Source organism: Macaca fascicularis, chromosome 11, assembly GCF_037993035.2.
Source record: "Macaca fascicularis isolate 582-1 chromosome 11, T2T-MFA8v1.1".
Classification (NCBI taxonomy): Eukaryota; Metazoa; Chordata; class Mammalia; order Primates; family Cercopithecidae; genus Macaca; species Macaca fascicularis.
In genome coordinates, this window is record NC_088385.1 from 63306156 (window position 1) to 63321970 (window position 15815).

General features: G+C 42.9%; 1 pseudogene; it reads left to right on the forward strand.

The window, feature by feature from the left end:
* The first annotated feature begins 8747 nt into the window (after positions 1 to 8747).
* LOC102136201 (60 kDa heat shock protein, mitochondrial pseudogene) lies at positions 8748 to 10745 on the forward strand (annotated as a pseudogene).
* Positions 10746 to 15815: the final 5070 nt, after the last annotated feature.

Here is a 15815-nt window from a genome sequence, read left to right on the forward strand (position 1 = left end):
ACCGAGAAGGGGGGCCCGGTGGGTGGGGCTGGGGCAGGAGGAGGGGCCTGCCCCTTTAAAGCTGGCTCCAGGGTTAGGCACACCCTCAGGACAGGGGCTAGGTGAAGAGCGTTGGGAATAAAGGAGAACCCGAGTGGGTGGAGAGAGGGCGGTGCCTGGGAGCTGGAATGGACAATGCCCAGGCCCAATCACTGAGGAAGCAAAAACATTGAGGCGGGGAAAGGGTAAGGTTGCCCAATGAGAGCAAGACGGTAGGCTCTTGCGACAGCCTGCGGGTGCTTCCACGTGGGCCCCGCGAGCGCTTCCGCGTGGACCCCGAGAGCGCGGGTGTCCGCGGATGCTGAGGGCTGGAAAGGCGAGGACAAGCTGAGGCAAAGCCGGTGGGGGCGGGAGGCGCTCTCCGGGGACACCATGGGGCTGCGAACGATGGAGTTCTCGTTAGAGAGGAGGGTGCTGCCTCGAGAGAGGAGGCCAAGTAAGAGTGAGCCCAGTTCAGGAGGTCACTTAGAGAGCCTCGACCTCCGAAGGCCAAACCAGCGCCCAATAATCCGGCGCGTAGCGTGGCCCGCGGCCGACCTGCCGTGTTGCTGAGTGGAGAGCAGGATGGCTGCTGGGTACCGCGGGCAGAAGCAGCCGACCAGCACCTCAGGGAGGCATGGGGCGGCGGGAAGGTCGCTCTGGCGGTTAGGATGCCTGGTTCCAGTTTGTGTCCCTCTACCATTTATTTGGTGTAGGACTTGTTTTAAAATCTGGAAAGTTAAAACATTAAAATAAGGTGGCACGCAGAAAAATATTTTATAAACCATGAAGTGCTCCCCACATTTTTCCTACTTTAATTGTTTGCCGTTGTCCTCCTCACGGGCAGAAAAGAGGCGATGTACAAAAAGCATTTTGAAATCTAAGAACATTCAGGACTTTTGCCATTTGCAACTAGAATTTTCACCTGGTATCTCGGCAGCGCCTAACCCAGCATCCATATTTAGTAGGGACTCATTATGTAAATAATAGCTATTATTGAGTGCCCATGGTGTGCCAACCACTTCGTTTCTCTCCCTCTTACCAGAGACCTACAAAGTAGTTATTAGTCTCAATTTGAAGGTGAGGAAACTAAGACTCGGAAATTAAGACTTCTCGCGTAAGGTAACCCAGCTAGTAAGTACCAAAGCCAGAAGTTAGACCCGTTTTTTGTTTTGTTTTGTTTTTAACTACAAGTCTCTCCTTCATGCAGCCCTTCCCAAAAATTAAGCATTGAATTGAATTATCCCAAGAGAAATGACCCCATCCCTAAAGGAGGTATTTTATGTGTGTGGAAGTATTATGATACAGTACTGGGAGCCTTTTCCTTGTGATAGTTCTGGCTGTTTCACAAAACACTAGTTTTCTTTTTTTCTTTTTTCTTTTTTTTTTTTTTTTGAGACGAAGTTTTGCTCTTGTTGCCCAAGCTGGAGTGCAATGGCGCAGTCTCGACTCACGGCAACCTCCGCCTCCTGGGTTCAAGCGATTCTCCTGCCTCAGCCTCCCTAGTAGCTGGAATTACAGGCGTGTGCTACCTCACCCAGCTAATTTTTTGTCTTTATAGAGACGGGGTTTCGCTATGTTGGTCAGGCTGGTCTCAAACTCCTGACCTCAGATGATCCGCCCGCCTCAGCCTCCCAAAGTGCTGGAATTACAGGCATGAGCCACCGTGCTTGGCCCATAGTTTTCATTTTTGAATTAAAATGAGTTTCAAGGGTACCCGTGGGAAAACAAATACTGAAACCAGTATGGTGTGTTCTGTGGAAAGGCAGTTCTCCTTTGCCTTGGCTAGGATTGGAGGGCTTATTTGGCTTAAAACCAGATGGAGTAACATTTGTTTTTGCTTGTTTTTCTCTTCTATAGTCAATCTGTGCCTGCTGTATCCGTTCTCCTGTCCGTGGAAAGCCGTCTAATTCTGGGACTCTGGCTTGCTGCTTTATGCTTGGCTTTGCCCAAGAGGCAGAGTTCTGGGTCTTAATAGTGTAAATTCAATCCTGCATTAGTTTTTTCATATGTAACAGACGAATCTTATTCTTGTTTCATAGGAATATTATTTATCTGAAGCGTTTTCATCTGTTCAAGAGAAAAATACCACCTGTTAAGGAATTTCTAAACATTACCCAGAATTAATTTGCTTCCTTTATTTCCAATTTCCGCCTCTTTGAATTAGCTTTATACTCTAATGAGTTCCTTACTCTCTTTCTCCTAGCACTCTTCCGCTAATAGGAACTGTTTGGGTAGTGAAGAAGATCTATGCATGGAAGCAGAGGTTCTTTGCTTAGAGAACTAGCTCCAGCTGCACTTGGACCTTTGGACTAACTCTGTCTCCAATACAATATTGCTGTCTTTGCATGAGGATGGAGCATGAACTGGTGATTTGGGAGGCCAGTGGTACTGTGTAAAGTATAAGATACTGGAGAAGAACAAGTTTGTTGTCCCAGGTGGTTAAAGCTTGGCAGGGTCAGGTCCTCTTTTTGTTTCTAATTGAAAAATACTCATCATCTAGTTTAATTTGTGCAAAACTATTAGCCAACTATGACAGGGGCAGCTATAAATGAAGATTTTCATAACTGAAAGAAAGTTTTTTGTGTCTCTAACAGTGGATTTTTATGTTAGTCCACGGCTGTGCCAGAGTTTTGTGATATGTGAGAGAGGATTGGACTTAATGATTTTGAATCCTTAAGAAAAGCTAAATCTGGGCCGGGCACGGTGGCTCACGCCTGAAATCCCAGTGTTTTGGGAGGCTGAGGCAGGTGGATCACCTGAGGTCAGGAGTTTGAGACCAACCTGACCAACATGGAGAAGCACTGACTCTAATAAAAATACCAAATTAGCCGGATGTGGTGGCACATGCCTGTAATCCCAGCTGCTCAGGAGGCTGAGGCAGGAGAATTGCTCGAAGCCGGGAGGTGGAGGTTGCGGTGAGCCGAGATTGTGCCACTGCACTCCAGCCTGGGCAACAAGAGTGAAACTCCATCTCAAAAAAAAAAAAGAAAAAAAAAAAGAAAAGCTAAATCCTCTGTGATAGGAAATTGATGTTTGGAGATTGTTTATTTCTTATGATTAAGAAACTCATTTGTTCTACTCTTTTTTTTTTTTTTTTCTTTTTTGGTGATGGGGTCTTGCTCTGTCATCCAGACTGGAGTGCAATGGCGTGATCTCGGCTCACTGCAACATCTGCCTCCCGGATTCAAGCAATTCTCCTGCCTCAGCCTCCCAAGTAGTTGGGATTACAGGTGCCCGCCAATACGCCCGGCTAATTTTTGTATTTTTAGTATTGATGGAGTTTCACTATGTTGGCAAGGCGGGTCTTAAACTCCTGACCCCGTGATCCGCCCGCCCTGGCCTCCCAAAGTCCTGGGATTACAGGTGTGAGCCACTGCACCCGGTCTGTTCCACTGTTTAGACTGTAGCTAGGATGTTAATTGGTCCAAGTAAAGGATTAGTTCACTTTTTTTTTTCATTAATCTTTGCTAATGATACTATTGTTACAAACTCCTTTCTGCCTTAGTTTCTCCATTTGTAAAAGATAAACGTGTATTTTACTGGGTAAAAATGTAAGTACTTGGGGCTCTGACATAATCAGCTTCCACTAATTCAATTAATATTTATTTGTTGGCATTCAGTGTGCCAGGTCCAGTGCTGGAGAATCCAGAATTTTAAAAATTTAATAAACCAGTTTCTATTGGAAGAAATGAGAAAGTTTATGTTTAAAATTTCTAATGAAGGTCGGGCGCGGTGGCTCACGCCTGTAATCCCAGCACTTTGCGAGTCTGAGGCGGGCAGATCAGGAGGTCAGGAGATCGAGACCATCCTGGCTAACACGGTGAAACCCTGTCTCTACTAAAAATACAAAAAATTAGCCAGGCGTGGTGGCGGGCGCCTGTAGTCCCAGCTCCTCAGGAGGCTGAGGCAGGAGAATGGCGTGAACCTGGGAGGCGGAGCTTGCAGTGAGCCGAGATCGCACCACTGCACTCCAGCCTGGGCGACAGAGCAAGACTCCGTCTCAAAAAAAAAAAAAAAAAAAAAAATTCCTAATGAAAAATGCTGTGATGTAGAGACATGCAGAAGAAAGTATAAAGAGAGGACATCTAAGCTGGGGATGAAGGGCCACTGGGATAGAAGAGGAATGTTGGCTGACAGGAGCTGGTTTTTAAAGCATGAGAGGTGTTTCAGACAGAGGGCTCTACAAGAATAAACAGAGCCTGAGAGGAACATTCGAGGGACTCTACCTCTAGTTGGGTTGGAATGAAATGTGGGTATAAGAGTGTGAACCAGCTGGGCGTGGTGGCTCACACCTGTAATCCCAGCACTTTGGGAGGCTGAGGTAGGCAGATCACAAGGTCAGGAGTTTGAGACCAGCCTGACCAGCATGGTGAAACCCCGTCTCTACTGAAAATACAAAAATTAGCCAGGCGTGGTGGCATGTACCTGTAATCTCAGCTACTCAGGAGGCTGAGGCAGGAGAATCAGTTGAACCTGGGAGGCAGAGGTTGCAGTGAGCCGAGATCACGCCACTGCACTCCAGCCTGGGTGACAGAGTGAGACTCCGTCTCAAGAAAAAAAAGAATGTGGACCAATGAAACTGAGGATGTAGGTATGAGATGCATGTTTTAACTTGATGCTAGACTTTCATAGAGTAAATGAAATTTAATAAAAGTTTAAACATGTCTGTGATCTACTCCAGTGTGCTTTCCTAATTCTTCTTGGGTTTAGCAATAACAAAATAAAAATTTATAGGACTGAAAAAATATAAATATAAGCCTATTAAAAAAACATATCATCACACTGGTCCATTTATGATGCTTAACATGCATTTTCTCTATTTTGCCAAATAATATCTTCTATAATCTGGGTTCTCCAATAGCCATTAAAGTAGATTATAGCAAATCTTAATCAACAAAATATACTAAAAGAATGTAGATTTTGCTAGAATTCCTAAAAAGGATTTAGAAAAGTCTGTAGGCAAAAACTAATTTGAAGGAATTTGAAAGCCTTTGCTGACACAGCAAAAAGAAAATACCTTCAGGGTTTGATTGATAGGATTTTCTTTTTTCTTTTTTCCCTTCTCCAAGTTATTGGTAGAGAAATAGTATTTTAATACTTGTTTTTCTTTGACTTAAAGAATATGGAAGATGTCAGAATCTTGTATTACTCTATAGTGAACAAATGAGACCCTTCTCTAAAAGACTAGGTTAAATTAACTTTTAACCACATTTACCTAAGTGAAACACTCCATAAGCCATATTTTATTAAGATTTTATATAATTTGAAATTTTTTACGTCACCTGCTTTGACCTGTCAGTTTGCAAAAAAACTGTCGTTATAGTTTACTGATTTTCAGGAAAGTTTTAGATAATACAATTTTAGATCATCAGGTAATTTATGTAACTACCACTCAGAAAAGAGATTTTTGGTGTTAAGTATATTTACTCCCTTGTTTGCATTTCTTGTTCCAATTTAGTTAATTTAGTTAGATGAAAATTCACAATAAAAAGTAGGTGAAGGTGCCAAATTAAAGGAATAATACTACATATAAAATTTCTGTGATAGTTGCTAATGGTACCAGTACTTGATTTCAAGTTTCTCTGAAATATCATCTTAGTTTTGTTTTTGAATTATTATTTAACAAGTCCCTTACTGGTGAATATTTGTGTTATTTTCCCTTTTTTTTTTTTTTTTTTTTGAGATGGAGTTTCACTCTTGTTGCCCAGGCTGGAGTGCAATGGCACGATCTCAGCTCACCACAACCTCCGCCTCCTGGGTTCAAGCGACTCTCCTGCCTCAGCCTCCTGAGTAGCTGGGATTACAGGCGCCCGCTAATACACCTGGCTAATTTGTGGTATTTTTAGTAGATATGAGGTTTCTCCATGTTGGTCAGGCTGGTCTCAAACTCCCGACCTCAGGTAATCCACCCGCCTCGGCCTCCCAAAGTGCTGGGATTACAGGCGTGAGCCACTGAGCCTGATCTCCATTTTTTATTATTACTAGAATCACCATATTTCCTGGCTTGTCTGGAACAGTGTGAAACACGTTCTTATATTTATAGCAAAATTAGGCCAGGCGCGGTGGCTCACGCCTGTAACCTCAGCATTTTGGGAGGCTGAGGTGGGCGGATCACCTGAGGTCAGGAGTTCGAGACCAGCCTGGCCAACATGGTGAAACTCTGTCCCTTCTAAAAATACAAAAAATTAGCCAGACGTGGTGTCACACACCTGTAATTCCAGCTACTCGGGAGGTTGAGGCAGGATAATTGCTTGAACGCCGGGGGGCAGAGGTTGCAGTGAGCCAAGATCACGCCACTGCACTCCAGCTGGGCGACAGAGCGAGACTCCATCTTAAAAAAAAAACAGAAAACCAAAAACCAAAAACTGCTTAAGGAACTCTAGAATCACAATATTTAACACAATTATTATAATTTAATATAGAAGCACAAGCAGGGAAAAAAATATGTCACCAAAGTTTTCAAGTAGTCAACTCATTATTGGAGCCATTTTATTTTATTTATTCAGCTGGTTCAGAATTCAAAAGGGCATATAATGAAGTTGCTATCCTGCTTCTGTTTCCCAGCTATCCAGTTTCCCTCCCTGGAGGCAAACAGTGTCATTGTTTTTTTGTTGTTGTTGTTGGCTTTTTCTTTTTTTTTTTTTTTTTTTTTTTTGAGATGGAGTCTCTGTCCAGGCTGGAGTGCAGTGACGCGATCTCGGCTCACTTTAAGCTCCGCCTCCCGGATCACGTCATTCTTCTGCCTCAGCCTCCCGAGTAGCTGGGACTACAGGCGCCCGCCACCACGCCCGGCTAATTTTTTTTGTATTTTTAGTAGAGACGGGGTTTCACCGTGTTAGCCAGGATGGTCTGGATCTCCTGACCTGGTGATCCGCCCGTCTCGGCCTCCCAAAGTGCTGGGATTACAGGCGTGAGCCACCGCGTCCGGCCATTTTTTTTTTTTTTTTTTTTTTTTTGAGACGGAGTCTGGCTCTGTCGCCCAGGCTGGAGTGCAGTGGCGCGATCTCGGCTCGCTGCAAGCTCCGCCTCCCAGGTTCACGCCAGTCTCCTGCCTCAGCCTCCCGAGTGGCTGGGACTACAGGCGCCCGCCACCACGCCTGGCTAATTTTTTGTATTTTTAGTAGAGACGGGGTTTCACTGTGTTAGCCAACATGATCTCGATCTCCTGACCTCGTGATCCACCTGCCTCAGCCTCCCAAAGTGCTGGGATTACAGGCATGAGCCACTGCACCCAGCCTGTTTTCCTTATTTCTTTATTATTTTGTATTCATCTGTAAAGGAGGATTTTCTTCATCAATTACTTGGTTATTCTGAGAAACAATTCATATAGAAAAGGCAGGCTATATATTCAACTTGTTTTCCTTTATTTACTAGTTTTAGGGATAGTAAGTTGATTATGTAATATTCTCTTAAAGACGATCAATTAGGGCTTTGAAAAATTATTATGAACTTGTGGATTTTATTAAATTTGGCATGTTTACATTCTTTGTAGTTATTCTTTTTGATGCTCAAACTGTACCATCTTTGGACAATAGCAACCCACTGAAGTTGATTCTTTTTAAATATTATTCATTTAATTTTTCACTTTTTTCAATAGAGACTGTGTTTCCCAGACTGGTCTTGAACTCTTGGTCTCAAGCAGACCTCCTGCCTCTGCCTCGTAAAGTGCTAGGATTACAGGTGTGAGCCCCCATGCCCGGCTTCTAAAGTTGATTCTTGAATCCTTTTGACATAACCCCAGTAGTCTTTGATAGCTTTCTTGCTTACTGCTGTGAAGATGCCTTGTATGTACTGTCTCTTCTTATTGTTGCCAATTGTATCTTTCGGATCTATTCCTACAAGTGGGACTGTTGGGTTGAAGAGTAAATACACATATAATTTTGGTAGATAGTGTGAAAGGCATTATTTTATTTTGTCTTTCCACAAGCAATATATGAAAGTGCCCTCCCTGCCTTTTTTTTTTTTTTTGGTAGAGACAGGGTTTTTTTCTGTCGCTTATGCTGGAGTGCAGGGGTATGATCTTGGCTCACTGCAGCCTCAAGCTATCCTCCCACCTTACCCTTCTGGGTAGCTAGGACTAAGGCATATGCCACTGTGCCTGGCTTATTTAAAAACCTTTTTTTTTTTTTTTTTTTAGAGATGGAGTGTTGCTATGTTGCCCAAGCTTGAAAGTACCTTTTAACCCACAGTCTCACCAACAGTTTGTTGTAAGCTTCTGGATTTTTGCCAGTCTGGCAGGTGAGAAATGGTATCTCCGGGTAGTTTTGTTTGTTTGTTTGTTTGTTTTTGTTTGTTTGTTTTTTGAGACGGAGTCTTTGCTCTGTCACCCAGGCTGGAGTGAAGTGGCAGGATCTCAGTCCACTGCAAACTCCGCCTCCCGGGTTCACGCCATTCTCCTGCCTCAGCCTCCTGAGTAGCTGGGACTACAGGCGCCCGCCACCACACCCGGCTAATTTTTTTGTATTTTTTAATAGAGATGGGGTTTCACCGTGTTAGCCAGGATGGTCTCGATCTCCTGACCTGGTGATCCGCCCGCCTCGGCCTCCCAGAAGTGCTGGGATTACAGGCGTGAGCCACCATGCCCGGCCTACTCCATGTAGTTTTAATGTGAGCATATTTTTATGTTCAAAATCACATTTTAATAAGTTGATGATAGCAAACCTGCATTGACATTTAAAGAAGGCAGGCCAACCATGGTGGCTCATGTTTGTAATCCCAGCACTTTGTAAGGCCAAGGCGGGAGAATCACTTGGGTGCAGAAGTTTGAGACCAGCCTGGACAACATAGTGAGACCCCATCTCTATAAAAATTTTTAGCCCTCACTCGCCAGTGATGACCTGTCTCGCTGCGCGCACACCCTGCCACCGGCCCGCAGAAATGCTTTGGTTACCTACAGTCTTTCGCCAGATGAGACCAGTGTCCAGGGTACTGACTCCTCATCTCACTCGGGCTTATGCCAAAGATGTAAAATTTGGTGCAGATTCCCGAGCCTTAATGCTTCAAGGTGCAGACCTTTTAGCCGATGCTGTAGCCGTTACAATGGGGCCAAAGGGAAGAACAGTGATTATTGAGCAGAGCTGGGGAAGTCCCAGAGTAACAAAAGATGGTGTGACGGTTGCAAAGTCAATTGACTTAAAGGATAAATATAAAAACATTGGAGCTAAACTTGTTCAAGATGTTGCCAATAACACAAATGAAGAGGCTGGGGATGGCACTACCACTGCTACTGTACTGGCATGCTCTATAGCCAAGGAAGGCTTCGAGAAGATTAGCAAAGGTGCTAATCTAGTGGAAATCAGGAGAGGTGTGATGTTAGCTGTTGATGCTGTAATTGTTGAACTTAAAAAGCAGTCTAAACCTGTGATGACCCCTGAAGAAATTGCACAGATTGCTACGATTTCTGCAAACGGAGACAAATAAATTGGCAATATAATCTCTGATGCAATGAAAAAGGCTGGAAGAAAGGGTGTCATCACAGTAAAGGATGGAAAAACACTGAATGATGAATTATAGATTATTGAAGGTATGAAGTTTGATCGAGGCTATCTTTCTCCATACTTTATTAATACATCAAAAGGTCAGAAATGTGAATTCCAGGATGCCTATGTTCTGTTGAGTGAAAAGAAAATTTCTAGTGTCCAGTCCATTGTACCTGCTCTTGAAATTGCCACTGCTCACCGTAAGCCTTTGGTCATAATTGCTGAAGACATTGATGGAAAAGCTCTAAGTATACTCGTCTTGAATAAGCTAAAGGTTGGTCTTCAGGTTGTGGCAATCAAGACTCCAGGGTTTGGTGACAATAGAAAGAACCAGCTTAAAGGTATGGCTATTGCTACTGGTGGTGCAGTGTTTGGAGAAGAGGAGCTGACCGTAAATCTTGAAGACATTCAGCCTCATGACTTAGGAAACGTTGGAGAGGTCATTGTGACCAAAGACGATGCCATGCTCTTAAAAGGAAAAGGTGACAAAGCTCAAACTGAAAAAAATGTATTCAAGAAACCATTGAGCAGTTAGATGTCACAACTAGTGAATATGAAAAGGAAAAAACTGAATGAACGGCTGGCAAAACTTTCAGATGGAGTAACTGTGCTGAAGGTCGGTGGGACAAATGATGTTGAAGTGAATGAAAAGAAAGACAGAGTTCAGATGCCCTTAATGCTACAAGAGCTGCTGTTGAAGAAGGCATTGTATTGGGAGGAGGTTGTGCCCTGCTTCAATGCATTCCAGCCTTGGACTCATTGACTCCAGTTGATGAAGATAAAAAAATTGGTATAGAAATTATTAAAAGAACACTCAAAATTCCAGCAATGACCATTGCTAAGAATGCAGGTGTTGAAGGATCTTTGATAGTTGAGAAAATTATGCAAAGTTCCTCAGAAGTTGGTTATATGCTATGGTTGGAGATTTTGTGAATATGGTGGAAAAAGGAATTATTGACCCAACAAAGGCTGTGAGAACTGCTTTACTGGATGCTGCTGGTGTGGCCTCTCTGTTAACTACAGCAGAAGTTGTAGTCACAGAAATTCCTAAAGAAGAGAAGGACCATGGAACGGGTGCAATGGGTGGAATGGGAGGTGGTATGGGAGGTGGCATGTTCTAACTCTTAGACTAGTGCTTTACCTTTATTAATGAACTGTGACAGGAAACCCAAGGCAGTATTCCTCACCAGTAACTTCAGAGAAGTCAGTTGGAGAAAATGAAGAAAAAGGCTGGCTGAAAATCACTATAACCATCAGTTACTGGTTTCAGTTGACAAAATATATAATGGTTTACTGCTGTCATTGTCCATGCCTCCAGATAATTTATTTTTATTTTTTTTTTCACAATACACAGTCCTTGTATTTAGGTACATTATGAGACACACTTACTTTTTCTCTACATTTAGCACATCAGCATAGAAATGTGATGAATTAATCTCCTAGTGATATAAAGTAAGAAGTAATGCACTGCAATAAAATATCACATGTGACAGGACACCAAGTGGGGTTTTGTTAGGAGGTGGGGAGGAGAATGGTACAAAGCTGAATCAGGCAAGGTCCCTGCCCTTCATCAGCTTACAATTTAGTTGGAGAGTTAAGGCAATTTAAGAGTGAAATCGATTCCATAATCATTAGCTGTCACAAGGCTGCCTGTGATTAACTTCCAAATAGGTAATCCAGTCAATGAAGGCTGAGCTCAAAGGCAAGAGACTTCATTGTGGACTGGGAAGACTTCATTTCTTAGTTGACTTCTCAGAAAGTTGCTTCCTTGCCTCCTGGTATTAGCCTTTTATTTTGTATTTTTGAATAAAAAAACATTTGTACATTCCTGATACTGGGTACAAGAGCCATGTACCAATGTACTGCTTTCAACTTAAATCACTGAGGCATTTTTACTACTATTCTGTTAAAATCAGGATTTTAGTGCTTGCCACCACCTGATGAGAAGTTAAGTAGCCTTTCTGTGGAGAATGAGAATAAGTAGAGAAATATCCAATTATGTGACAACCTTTGTGTAATAAAAATTTGTTTAAAGTTAATTTTTTTTTTTTTTTGAGACGGAGTCTTTGCTCTGTCGCCCAGGCTGGAGTGCAGTGGCGCCAACTCGGCTCACTACAAGCTCCGCCTCCTGGGTTTACGCCATTCTCCTGCCTCAGCCTCCCGAGTAGCTGGGACTACAGGCGCCCGCCACCTCGCCCGGCTGGTTTTTTGTACTCTTAGTAGAGACGGGGTTTCACCGTGTCAGCCAGGATGGTCTCGATCTCCTGACCTTGTGATCCGCCCGTCTCGGCCTCCCAAAGTGCTGGGATTACAGGCGTGAGCCACCGCGCCTGGCCACATTTTTTTTTTTAATTAGTTAGGCATGGTGGCATGTGCCTGTAGTCCCAGCTACTCAGGAGGCAGGGGTGGGAGGATCAATTGAGCCCAGGATGTCAAGGCTGCAGTGAGGCATAATCAAGGCACTTCACTCCAGCCTGGGCAACAGAGAAAGACTCTGTCTCAAAAAAAAAAAAAAAAAAAAAAGTTTGTCTTTAGCAATCTAAAATTTGACGAGTTTGCTTTGATTCTCTAGCTGCAGGTTCATAACCTGATTTACCCACTGCAAATTCTATACTTTCTTTTCCCAGGATTTGCTAAAGGAGGCACAACCCGTTTTACCCAGGAGATGGCAGTGTTTCTCTTACTGTTATATTTATTGGACGCTCACTTTCCCATCGAAGGTGAAATACTTAAAGTGAAAATTGTATTCTTTCAGTGAATAATCTTGAGTTAAATTATGTTTAGCTGTTAATGATAATAAGATTAGTAAAGTTGGTGCCTGCCTTCTAGGAGTTGACAATCTAGGAGCAAGAGCTCGTGGAGGTGGAACTGTGAAGCAGAGTCAAAGAATAGCCTAAAAAGGCCAGCTGTGGTGGCTCACACCTGTAATCCCAGCACTTTGGGAGGCTGGGGCAGGCAGATAACTTGAGGTCAGAAGTTCAAGACGAGCCTGGCCAACATGGTGAAACCCCCATCTCTACTAAAGATACGAAAATTAGCCAGGCATGGTGATGTGCACCTGTAATCCCAGCTACTGGGGAGGCTGAGGCAGGAGAATCATTTGCACCTGGGAGGCAGAGGCTGCATGAGTTGAGATTGTGCCGCTGCACTCCAGCCTGGGCAACAGAGCAATATTCTGTCTCAAAAAAAAAAAAAAAAAAAAAAAGCCTATGAAAATTTCAAACAAAATGTTACAGGAATACAAATTTGTAATTGACCTCTTGATGTGATGTCTTTAATGGCAGTTTAACTTTAGCCCACAGGTGAGAGTGGGCTTACTCCACTGTTAGGAGACACAGGTAAGTTCAAGCTGTCTGACTTCCAAGACACAAAAATAGGCAATAAAAAGAAAATCAGGCCAGGCATGGTGGCTCATACTTGTAATCCCAGCACTTTGGAAGGCTGAAGCAAGAGGATCTCCCTTGAGGCCATGAGTTTGAGACTAGCTTGGGAAACATAATGAGACCCCTATCTCTACAACAAATTTAAAAATTAGCCAGGCCTGGTGGCATGTGCCTGTAGTCTTTGCTATTTGTCAGGGGTGGTGCTGAGGCAGGAGGATCGCTAGAGGACCGTGTCTCAAAAACCAAAAAAAGAAAATAATATATTGTAAATATAAAGGGAAAAGTTCCTAGATGTTCTAATGTGCCATTCCATCACTGCCAGCCCCACTTTTACCATTTTTTCTTTTTTTTGGGGGGGGGGGGACGGATTCTCACTCTGTTGCCCAGGCTGGAGTGCAGTGGCAAGATCTCGGCTCACTGCAAGTTCTGCCTCCTGGGTTCCCACCATTCTCCTGTCTCAGCCTCCCAAGTAGCTGGGATTACAGGTGCCTGCCACCACGCCTGGCTACTTTTTTTGTATTTTTAGTAGAGACAGGATTTCACCATGTTAGCCAGGATGGTCTCGATTTCCTGACCTCATGATCCACCCACCTCAGCCTCCCAGAAGTGCTGGGATCATAGGCGTGAACCACCGCGCCTGGCCTTACCATTTTTAATTAGTAACATTTTTTTTCAGATGTAAATTTTGTGTTCTGAGACAGTCCATTTATTCATTTAACAAATATTTTAAAATGTTAAATTAGCCAGGTCCTGCTGAATGCTAAGGATATAAAGGTGTACAAAACAGCCACAGTCTCTGTCCTCATCAAGTTTATGCTTCTGGTGAAGCCTGCTCATGACTAGTGACCATATAACTAATGTATATTGATATTTTAACAATTACTTTTTCAGCACCATAGGAACAGGAAAAATAGAAAAACAATTATTTCTTACATTCAAATCTCTCTCTCTTTTTTTTTTTTTTGAGACAGTCTCCCTCTGTTGCCCAGGCTAGAGTGCAGTAGTGCAATCTCGGCTCACTGCAACCTCTGCCTCTGGGTTCAAGTGATTCTCCTGCCTCAGACTCCCGAATAGCTGGGACTACAGGCCCACACCACTATGCCCGGCTAATTTTTGTATTTTTAGTAGACACAGGGTTTCACCATGTTGGCCAGGCTGGTCTCGAACTTCTGACCTCAAGTGATCTGCCTGCCTCAGCCTCCCAAAATGCCGGGATTACAGGTGTGAGCCACTATGCCCAGCCCTTATATTCAAATCTTATATTTCACCTGAGAGTTTTAGGATATGGTCCTAATTATCTGGAAAGCAGATTTAAAGCAAGTTATCTTCTAAATATATAGCAAATCAAAACTCAGGTAGAAGCTTCATTAGGAGTGCTTCTCAGCAAATGTGGTTTTCAACAAACCTCTTGCTGTTTGTGTTGTAAGTTTATCCCTAGAAATATTACCCAGTATGTAAGTTAAGAATAAGTCAGAATATTGAATATGACTACTACTTGAGGTAAGGGGCTGGCTTGAGGAAAATAGTTGAATCTTTCACTTCTGGATTCCTAGGATTATTCCTTTATTATTTCTGACCCCAAAGTACATATTTACTGGAATTATTTTATGGGCAAATAGAAAGGGTAGAATTGAGTCAATAAATCTGAATTCTGGCCAGGAGCAGTGGCTCACACCTATAATCCCAAAACTTTGCGAGGCCGAGGCAGGCAGATCACCTGAGGTTAGAAGTTTGAGACCTGCCTGGCCAACATGGTGAAACCCCGTCTCTACTAAAAATACAAAAATTAGCAGGACATGGTGATGCATGCCTGTAATCCCAGCTGCTCCAGAGGCTGAGGCAGGAGAATTGCTTGAACCCAGGAGGCGGAGGTTGCAGTGAGCTGAGATTGTGCCATTGCACTCCAGCCTGGGCAACAGAGCAAGACTCCATCTCAAAAAAAGAAAAAAAAGAAAAATGAAGAAATCTGGATTCTGGTGTCACTTATGCTGCTGTTTGACCCCTATGACCTTGTGTAAGTGAGTTTGCCTCTCTGGGATTTGCTTTTTTAATCTGAAAATGAGAGAGGACAAGGGGAAGGAACTATCCAATTAATCACTGTTTTGGTTCATTATCATCCCCACAGTCTCATACTTCTTGCAATATTTAGTTTGACCATATGAAATTGCTAGTATTCAATGATATGAAAAGATTAAGATTTAACCTATAGAGACAGCAGTTTCATTTGATTCAGCCTAATTGTTGAATCAGTTGTGGGCCCTATTGGGATCATCTGAGTTATTTATTTGAGGGATAGATGAGGCCAAGGCCAAGCAAAATTAATGCCTCAGGTGTGAAGGAAACACACATTTAGAGAATAAATCTTTCTGGTAGGTGATAAAATAAAAAGAGAATACAATGAATACCACCATATAATCAATGTGGTATATTCTGGGTTACAGAGAATCCATTCCAGCCTTTTCGTTCTACAATATGGTAATTTTCTAGCCCAGTGATTCTAAATGATTTCGTTCCTGTATTCCTTCAGCGTCTGGCAAAGGAAAAGTCCATTTGACAATTTTATTAGAATATTCTCTGTAGCAATGCTTGGCCAGGAATATCTGTTGCTGTAGGAGAATACAGCCTGTTAGCACTGATATCCAGGGTGTGAAAGAAATAATTCTTTAGAGCTGTCTTTTTCCTTGTTTGCCAGTGAGGTGAGTCAAAGAGGTGAAAAGACAAACTTTTCCAATTTTTAGTTTTAGACCAATTTTGTCATTCCATCCTACATCAGAAGGGGTCACGGCTAAGCTTTGCTTTACTGTGTGATGTAGCTCATTAATGTTTCTTGCCTAAGGAAACTGGTATGTTCAATAAACTGTTTTTTGTTTGTTTTTTGTTTGTTTGTTTGTTTTTGTTTTTGTTTTTTACTTTTCCCCAAGACATAATCTCA